At 46.0% G+C, this 8,339-nt stretch overlaps 1 long non-coding RNA gene across 1 annotated transcript; it reads left to right on the top strand.

Annotated features, from left to right (window-relative positions):
* The first annotated feature begins 1,401 nt into the window (after positions 1 to 1,401).
* Positions 1,402 to 3,521, top strand: LOC125748371 (uncharacterized). Its single transcript, XR_007399530.1, has 3 exons — positions 1,402 to 2,151; positions 2,493 to 2,769; positions 3,022 to 3,521. It is a non-coding gene; the product is annotated as an uncharacterized LOC125748371 (long non-coding RNA).
* Positions 3,522 to 8,339: the final 4,818 nt, after the last annotated feature.

Genomic DNA, 8,339 nt, shown 5'->3' on the forward strand with positions numbered 1-8,339 from the left:
GGGTTAAGCTTGTCATAGTTAGCGTTAGCATTTATCCCATAGAAGTGAATAAGCGGGCCCCATAAAGATAGGTATACCCTATGTGTGTGTGTGTGTGTGTGTCCCATATTGCCTGGGCTTCAGGATACCTCATAACCCGGAACTTCATCAGAAGTAGTTAGAAAATGGATGGATGGATGGACGGATGGAAAGATCAATAAAAGTACAGGACATCCATTTTACAAAGAACCGTCAACACTAAATGTGTGCACTGGTCATGCTCCTGGAAATTAAACTTCTTTTTTGAAAAGCAGCATGTTCATAAATTAGCTGCTGTTATACCTTGGGGAAACAAATGTAGATGAAACTGTAAAACAAACTGCAGTGGCAAAACAGTTCTGGCTGCCCGCCAGCCCTTCTGCCTGTGCTGCCCTGCCTGCCTACCCTCCTGCCCATGACATCCTGTCGGCGACATGCCACAAAGCAACCCTTCTTTGCCACAGGAAATGTCTGGTGCAATTTCTTTTTTAATTGTACATGTCAATTGCATAATACCTTAAACTAATTCTTTATTATTTCTATCATCATCATCATCATCCTAATAAGTATTTCATTAGTATTCCACGGTATTTTGATTTTTCAGGAATCATTGTGTGTACTGTATACTTTTAAATTTGTTTGCACTATATGTAGTGTCTCTGCACCTGTGCCCTACGTACTTGCTGCAGCTTGCACAACAACTTCTCTCAGGCATCAGTATAGTTTATCTAATGCAATATTTGTTGTTTGTTTATTAAGTGGTTTTAGGTATTTTGTGTGTTCCACTTAATTTAGTGTAATTAGTCCTAGTTGACTCAGGTTTAGTTTGATTTTTCCTTCTGTTTGTTCCTCTGCATCATGCTACTGTCATAACATGTCAGTGTCTTACCTAACTTAAGGGTTTTGTGCATTATGTTTTGGAGAGAAAAAAATCATGACTTTTTTTTTAGATTCTTCCACTGATTCTATCACCTCTGACACATCCCCCTCAATATTTGTTTGTTTGTTTGTTTGTTAATTCCACCCCCCAAGCAAATACATAAACAGAAATAACTGAATGAATCAGGGTAGTGAAAAACATTTATAAACTTATAATTTTGGTATTGGTATGATCCTGTTCTGGTTAGTTAGCCGAGGGAGTAAATCATCAGGAGTTTCATCTCTCAAACTCCTACTACACTCACTCAGCATCACAGTATGGACTCCCCAATGCAACTGATCTGCACGTACTCTGGGAGGAAACCTGGTTCGGGAACAGCACCATGCAGGACAGACGAGCTCTACAGAGGGTTGTGCGATCAGCTGAGCGCACCATCCGCACCGAGCTCCCTGACCTGCATTCAATCTACAGCAGGCGGTGCTGGACCAAGGCCAAGAAGATTGTGAAGGACCTCAGCCATCCCAATAATGTACTGTTCTCTCTGAGGTCAGGAAAGCGATTCCGCTCCCTGAAGGCCAACACAGAGAGACTGAGGAGGAGCTTCTTCCCGCAGGCAATACGGTCTCTTAATCACACCACCACACAGTACTGACCCACACATATGGTTTTTACACACACACTGGACATTCTGGACATTCGTTTACACTAGTGGCCACTGTACAATTACACTTCGTGGTCATCAAATCACTCTATGTCACTCTATGTCACCTATTACCCACTGTAATCCTTTGAATACCAACCTCTGTAGACTTCACAGCATCACTGCCAACAAACTAAGAGGGTTATATTTAAATTAGATAAAGGAATTTTATGTAAAATGTGCCAATCTGGGTTTTCAGCACCATGGACAACAACCTACTGTGACTTAAAGGGGCATTATTATTCTCAGTTTCAGTTTCAAATTTTATTTTTAGGCTCTACTAGAATAGAGTTTGCATGCTTCAGTGTTCCAAAAACACATATCTTTTCTCATTAATGCACATCTCTATTCACCCTCTGTCTAATCCCACCCCCAATGAGTCCAGTGTGGTTTGATTGGTTGGCTTACCCTTCATTCCCCTGTCTTGCAGACGTATCCTTGCAGGTAGGCAGCCAATAAGGATTGTGTTATGAAGAGACGTCATCATGTTGTGAAAGTAAGGGCTGGAATTCCAATGAGGTGTTTTAGGCAGATGAGAGGAGTGGTTTCTGTGGTGAGTTACTCCCTTTGCTATGTACTTTGCGTCTTAAGACTTTGCAGAGTGTTTACATGCACCTGAAGCCATATAACACACTAATAGAAAGGGAAAAGCATAATAGGTCCCATTCAGTGTGTATTATACCAGTTTACAAAATACATTATTTTATATGTAAATTTCTTTTGATGTAGGTATGTGATATCGTTCTCCCCTTACCCCTTATCAGATAAGTAAGAGCTGCTGTCAGCTGAGACAAGCTAGTGTGATTCATTTCAATTCAATTCAATATTATTTCTGTCGTGCATTTTCACAACATTATATTGTCTCAAAGCACTTTACCTTATCCCTGCCCAAAGCCCCCAGAGAGCAAGCCAGTGGCAAGGAAAAACTCCCTAGGAGGAAGAAACCTTGGGAGGAACCAGACTCAAAGGGGAAGCCCATCCTCCAAGTGCCGGAACAGGAAGTGATATGAGCAAAATGGCAAGGTCCCAATTCACACTGTCTGTATTTTAAGATTTGAGTCTCAAAGTGGGCAGGTGATGGCAGGCAGGTGCTGGTGCTGCTTCCGATGACAGGAGGAACTGTGGTACAGCAACAGGGCATACAGGAGAGACGTTACAGGCTGAGAAAAAAGTGAGCGATCCTGATTTCATGTCTTTCATCATACTACAAGATGGTCACTGATTGGTGGGCTCTGAGGGGGAGCTGTGATCTGAAAACCATAACCATTTACATTTAATTTTGAAATATTTGTATAATATTAATTCAATCGGAATATATATTAAATCAAAATAATGACAAATATACAATTTATAAGAATTAAGCAATGCAATAAGATTTTTACTTTCACTAATGAATAAACCAATTTTAATCTTTGACCAGCAGGTGGCAGCAAAGCCCAGGTGAAGAAGAGGCCATCAGCATTACAAACCACCGGCTGTACAGGTTCCCAGCAGACAATCCAAACCTCCTTGATTAACTGACTCTCACGGTATGACTAGACAGACTGAGCAGGGCTGCGTGAAAGAGGCCTCACTGCAGTTAGCATAACCATTTATTTTACAGCTCTTCTGTCTCACTCTACTTCATAAAGGTCACATCCCCCTTCCAGCTTCCTCTGACGCAAGGAGATTCATGCACAAATAAGTAGCTAGAGCTGTTTTTTTTTCTACTGATTAATCTATCAGTTATTTTAATGATTGGTCGATCAATCTAAGTGATTAATTTTCCTGCAGAAAATCACATCGAGCGTTTAATTTAAGTTTAATTTTGACAACAACAAGCTGTATGTCACTGCAGGGTTATAGAGAATAACTACTCCAATAATTACGTAGTGATATTGAAGAAAGACATGTCATGGACTACGTCGACTAATCATGGCAGCCTTATTGCATATATCAAGAAAATGGTGTGTATATACAAAATGGTATTTTAATATGTATTATATCTGTTTACGTGATAACAAAGACCTAAATATATAAGCTATTTGCTTTAAATATGTGACTCATGTTAAAGAAAATGTAAGTAAACCATGGGGACAGAAAAATCACTAAATAACAGGAATGACCGACATATAGTGCCAAACAGATAAGGTGCAAAGACAGAACTCATGGTACAAACAAAGTAAACGTAGTGCACTATGTAGGGTAGGTTGTACATTTGTCTGCACTTTGCAGTTTCGGGTGGGCCATCCTGATGTGTATAAATATATTTTATACACATATATAATGTGTATAATGACCCACAGGTCATTTACTCAAGCTGTTAACATCAGCATCTGAGATGAGGGGACACAGACTTTGGAAGGGCCTGACAATCAGTACAGATGCCTGAAACAGATGCCTGAAAGGAATCATGCTTTCATTTTACAGTCTGCAAGGGAATTAGCAAGATATCCATAGTAAAATCACAGACTTCAAAGCAATGTATTCAGTAAAAATAGCCCAACTGGTCAGGCCTGATCTGCAGCAGCATCAAATGTGTGTGTGTGTGTCTCTCCAGCAGACTTTGATGTTAAATATATCAAAGTCACATTTTAAATTGCTTTAAATTAAAACAAACACACACAAACCCTTATATATTTAATGCATCAGGAATAATATTTCACTTCTTGCAAGATTCATCATGGATGTTTATATATAATTCACATTTATCAGTGACCTATATATTCATTTTAAATGTCATTTATCCAAAGCACTGAGCACTGAACAATGGAGATGATCACTGGAATTCAACTGAAAGTCACTAATAAGGATAAATTACAATGATGCAAATATTTTTAATCCAACTATTTAGTTACAAATTACCTGTGAGTCATCGCCATTGCAATCAGGCAGGTCATTTACTCAAGCAGGGAACATCTCCATCTGAGATGAGGGGACACATTCCTGGGATAGTCTTGCCAGCCCAGGGCTATTGTTTCCTTAATGGCTGGTTTGCACCTCTGTGATGCACATGCAGGGCTATCCAAAGCACATTATTTTTTAATTATTTATATATATATGCAGGTCACATATGTCTTTCTACCAGACCTCTATCTTTTATGTTTTTAGTGATTTTTATTTTTTAGTGATTAATTGTCATACCACTTACCTCAGTGGTGCTCAAAATCACATTTAAAATTTAATTCCCTTATATGTGTGTGTTTGTCTGTGTGTGTGTGTCTCCACCAGACTTCTATCTTAAATATATTAAAGTCACATTTTTAATTTTTTTAAATTAAAACAAACACACACACAAACCCGCTCCTCCTGGGGACTCCCTTGTTCTGCTGGGGGACTTCAATGCTCACGTGGGCAGCGACAGTGAGACCTGGAGGGGCGTGATTGGGAGGAACGCCCCCCCCGATCTGAACCCGAGCGGTGTTTTGTTATTGGACTTCTGTGCTCGTCACGGACTGTCCATAATGAACACCATGTTCAAGCATAAGGGTGTCCATATGTGCACTTGGCACCAGGACACCCTAGGCCGCAGTTCGATGATCGACTTTGTAGTCGTGTCGTCGGACTTGCGGCCGCATGTTTTGGACACTCGGGTGAAGAGAGGGGCGGAGCTGTCAACCGATCACTACCTGGTGGTGGGTTGGCTCCGCTGGTGGGGGAGGAAGCCGGCCAGGCCTGGCAGGCCCAAGCGTATAGTGAGGGTCTGCTGGGAACGTCTGGCGGAATCCCCTGTCAGGGAGAGTTTCAACTCCTACCTCCGGCAGAACTTCTCCCATATCCCGGGGGAGGCGGGGGACATTGAGTCCGAATGGGCCATGTTCCGTGCCTCCATTGTGGAGGCGGCTGACCGGAGCTGCGGCCGCAAGGTGGTCGGTGCCTGTCGCGGCGGTAATCCCCGAACCCGCTGGTGGACACCGGTGGTAAGGGATGCCGTCAAGCTGAAGAAGGAGTCTTATCGGGCCTTTCTGGCCTGTGGGACTCCAGACGCAGCTGACGGCTACCGGCAGGCCAAGCGGAATGCGGCTTTGGCGGTCGCTGAGGCAAAAACTCGGGTGTGGGAGGAGTTTGGTGAGGCCATGGAGAACGACTTCCGGACGGCTTCGAGGAGATTCTGGTCCACCATCCGGCGGCTCCGGGCGGGAAAGCGGTGCAGCATCAACACTATTTATGGTGGGGATGGTGCGCTGCTGACCTCAGCTCGGGACGTTTTGGGTCGGTGGAGGGAGTACTTCGAAGACCTCCTCAATCCCACCGACACGCCTTCCGATATGGAAGCAGAGTGTGGGGACTTGGGGGTGGACTCGCCTATCTCGGGGGTGGAGGTCGCTGAGGTGGTCAAAAAGCTCCTCGGTGGCCAGGCCCCGGGGGTGGACGAGATTCGCCCAGAGTTCCTCAAGGCTCTGGATGCTGCGGGGCTGTCCTGGTTGACACGCATCTGCAGCATCGCGTGGACATCGGGGGCAGTACCTCTGGACTGGCAGACCGGGGTGGTGGTCCCCCTCTTTAAGAAGGGGGACCGGAGGGTGTGCTCCAACTACAGGGGGATCACACTCCTCAGCCTCCCTGGTAAGGTTTATTCGGGGGTCCTGGAAAGGAGGGTCCGCCGGATTGTCGAACCTCGGATTCAGGAGGAGCAGTGTGGTTTTCGCCCTGGCCGTGGAACAGTGGACCAGCTCTATACTCTCAGCAGGGTTCTGGAGGGTTCATGGGAGTTTGCCCGACCAGTCTACATGTGTTTTGTGGACTTGGAAAAGGCATTCGACCGTGTCTCTCGTGGGGTCCTGTGGGGAGTGCTCCGGGAGTATGGGGTACCGGGCTCCCTTTTAAGGGCGGTTCGGTCCCTGTATGACCGGTGCCAGAGTTTGGTTCGCATGGGCGGCAATAAGTCGGACTCGTTTCCGGTGAGGGTTGGACTCCGTCAGGGCTGCCCTTTGTCACCGATTCTGTTCATAGTTTTTATGGACAGAATTTCTAGGCGCAGCCAGGGCGTTGAGGGCGTCCGGTTCGGTGACCTCAGGATCAGGTCTCTGCTTTTTGCGGATGATGTGGTTCTGTTGGCCTCATCGAGCCGTGACCTTCAGCTCTCACTGGAGCAGTTCGCAGCCGAGTGCGAAGCGGCTGGGATGAGAATCAGCACCTCCAAATCCGAGACCATGGTTCTCAGCCGGAAAAGGGTAGAGTGCTCTCTCCGGGTTGGGGATGGGGTCCTCCCCCAAGTGGAGGAGTTTAAGTATCTCGGGATCTTGTTCACGAGTGGGGGAACGATGGAGCGGGAGATCGACAGGCGGATCGGTGCGGCGTCAGCAGTCATGCGGGTGCTGCATCGGTCTGTCATGGTGAAGAGAGAGCTGAGCCAAAAGGCGAAGCTCTCGATTTACCAGTCGATCTACGTTCCTACCCTCACCTATGGTCATGAGCTTTGGGTAGTGACCGAAAGAACGAGATCGCGGGTACAAGCGGCCGAAATGAGTTTCCTCCGCAGGGTGGCTGGGCTCTCCCTTAGAGATAGGGTGAGGAGCTCAGTCATTCGGGAGGGACTCAGAGTAGAGCCGCTGCTCCTCCGCATCGAGAGGAGCCAGATGAGGTGGCTCGGGCATCTGATCAGGATGCCTCCGGGACGCCTCCCTGGGGAGGTATTCCGGGCATGTCCCACTGGGAGGAGGCCCCGGGGAAGACCCAGGACACGCTGGAGAGACTATGTCTCTCGGCTGGCCTGGGAACGCCTCGGGGTCCCCCCAGAGGAGCTAGACGAAGTGGCTGGGGAGAGGGAAGTCTGGGTCTCCCTGCTGAGGCTGCTGCCCCCGCGACCCGACTCCGGATTAAGCGGGAGATGATGGATGATGGATGGATGGATGGACACACACAAACCCTTATATATTTAATGCATCAGGAATAATATTTCACTTCTTGCAAGATTCATCATGGATGTTGTTGGAGTCCGACTCCACCGAGTCCGTTGATGAGGGAAGGATGCAGTCTGAGGCGAAGGATGGTTGCAAGTCAGCTCTCTTTAATTTCAACACAGATTGCAATCAGGGAGCCACACTTAGATGCACAAACAGTACATACCGAAGGTAGCTCTCTCTCTATTGTCAGGGTCTGGTTTTTATAACCCAAACAGGGCGTCTGCCGTTCTTGTTGTTGCCTCTCCAGTTGGCGTAACATGCAACTATTATTTTGAAACTGCTAGTGTTAGTCCCCACACCTGTTCCTTTTTATCTTATCTTATTATGTTGCAATTAAGCAGCGTCAGCGACCCCCTCCCTTGTTATGTCCCCGCAGGTCAAGTGTAAGCTTAATGTCACCGCGACCCTGTCAATGTACCTTCTGCTTTTCTAAATTTACTTGCACTTCGAGGAGGGCCGGAGCCCCCCTTCTTGTCCTGCCTATGTTCCAGTTAGTTCCCCATTCTCTGTGTGACAAAGGTTAGCACGCGGCCTAGCCCCCCCTCAATGTTTATATATAATTCACATTTATCAGTGACCTATATATTCATTTTAAATGTCAATCCATCCAAAGCATTGAGCACTGTACAATGGAGATGATCACTGGAATTCAACTGAAAGTCACTAATAAGGACAAATTACAATGATGCAAATATTTTTAATCCAACTATTTAGTTACAAATTACCTGTGAGTCATCGCCATTGCAATCAGGCAGGTCATTTACTCAAGCAGGGAACATCTCCATCTGAGATGAGGGGACACATTCCTGGGATAGCCTTGCCAGCCCAGGGCTATTGTTTCCTTAATGGCTGTTTT

The sequence above is a fragment of the Brienomyrus brachyistius genome, chromosome 9, assembly GCF_023856365.1.
Source record: "Brienomyrus brachyistius isolate T26 chromosome 9, BBRACH_0.4, whole genome shotgun sequence".
Classification (NCBI taxonomy): Eukaryota; Metazoa; Chordata; class Actinopteri; order Osteoglossiformes; family Mormyridae; genus Brienomyrus; species Brienomyrus brachyistius.